At 32.3% G+C, this 1772-nt stretch overlaps 1 long non-coding RNA gene across 1 annotated transcript; it reads left to right on the forward strand.

The window, feature by feature from the left end:
* Positions 1 to 130: 130 nt before the first annotated feature.
* Positions 131 to 1018, forward strand: LOC125218520. The gene is made up of 2 exons (XR_007175968.1): positions 131 to 249; positions 730 to 1018. It is a non-coding gene; the product is annotated as an uncharacterized LOC125218520 (long non-coding RNA).
* Positions 1019 to 1772: the final 754 nt, after the last annotated feature.

Below are 1772 nucleotides of genomic sequence, written 5' to 3' on the forward strand. Positions count from 1 at the left end.
TTTGTGGATGTTGCTTGATTGGTGGACGATATTTGATTGATATTATTGGTTTAATGCAGTGCAAGACAAATTAAATGGCACGAAAAAGAACAAGATCAGAGGCAGAAGAGGAAGAGGAAGAGTCTAGAAGGTATATACGTGAAGCAGAAACCAGAACTTATCATCAGAATATGAATGAGGAGGAAGTGGAAGGTGAAACAAGCAATAGAATGAATATCGATGAAGAACTAAGAGGACCAGGAGGTGAAGGTATTGTGATACATCTTGCAGTATTGCTTGTTATATATTGCAGTGCATCATTTAGAATAATGCAGTCTTGTTTGTTATATATTGCAGTGGGTCATTTAGAATAATGCATCATCATCTTGCAGTTTTGCAAGTTATATTGTTGTATTGCTTGTTATATATTACAGTGCAACATTTAGAATAATGCATTCTTGGTTGTTATATATTGCAATGGGCCATTTGGAATAATGCAGTGGGCCATTTAGAATAATGCATCATCATCTTGTTGTATTGCTTGTTATATATTGTCTTGTTATATTGCTTGTTATATATTGCAGTGCAACATTTAGAATAATGTTGTCTTGTTTGTTATATATTGCAGTGGGCCATAAGGATAATGCATCATCTTGCAGTTTTGCATGTTATATTACTGTATTGCTTGTTATATATTACAGTGCATCATTTAGAATAATGCAGTATTGAAACAATCTTCTTTTTTTGTAGTTCTGGTAAAGCTAAACAAGGGGGTAAATGTCCTGCTGTTCAGATTAAAGGTCCTGCAACAAGAATAGGCCCTTGGCTGTGTGTTGAGAATTTCCTTACATCAGTTCGAGGAGGTAAAAAAGAGATGACCGATAGATGTTGAGAAGATGGTTGCGGAGTACAAGAAACCATGAACAATAAATTAACTCTTGGCTTTTCTGAACATGAATGAAATCTTGGCTGTGTGAATGAACTTAGTACTGAAACATGTAATTTTGCAGTTTTAATTTGATTTGACTTTTTTTGCGTAGTTGTTTTGATGTCAGTTACTTATAAAATGTTTCATGCTTGATATTAAATATAGGTAAAGAATACGTCTCAACATTATACATCATATTGTTATTAAGTGCATTGCAACTCATATAGTCGTGTGCTGCAATCTCAACACATACTAAGTTGTTCTCATCAATAATATGTAAATTGCAGTATTGTCTTGGTAACAGTGCAACATTCATTAAACAACACAGCAATATGATAATGTAAAAATTTGTAATTAAAAAGGATTGAAGTTACACTTATTACTGAAATGGAAGGCAACCTGAAAACAAATAGTATAAAATTAATAATTAATCCTTCTGGAAATAATAGATTGAAGCAAATAGTGTAGTCGACAATCGTTACATTAAGACTGCAATATGGTGATACTGCAATATACAATGTATAAGACAGCAATATGGCGATACTAATACTGCAATATACAACGTATGACTGTAATATGACAATACTAATACTGCAATATACAATGTATAATATAAGACAATAATATAGCGATACTAATACTACAATATACAACATATAAGACTGCAATATGGCGAAACTAATACTGCAATATACAACATATAAGACTGCAATATGGTGATACTAATACTGCAATATACAATGTATAAGACTGCAATATGGGTATGAAAAAAATGAACTAATAATTTTATTTTCCCTTTTGTCGGTCGTAGTTCCTAGAGTCACGGTAACCTAATTCTCCACAATTTTTACAACGACGCAATGGT

This window comes from Salvia hispanica, chromosome 4, assembly GCF_023119035.1.
Source record: "Salvia hispanica cultivar TCC Black 2014 chromosome 4, UniMelb_Shisp_WGS_1.0, whole genome shotgun sequence".
Classification (NCBI taxonomy): Eukaryota; Viridiplantae; Streptophyta; class Magnoliopsida; order Lamiales; family Lamiaceae; genus Salvia; species Salvia hispanica.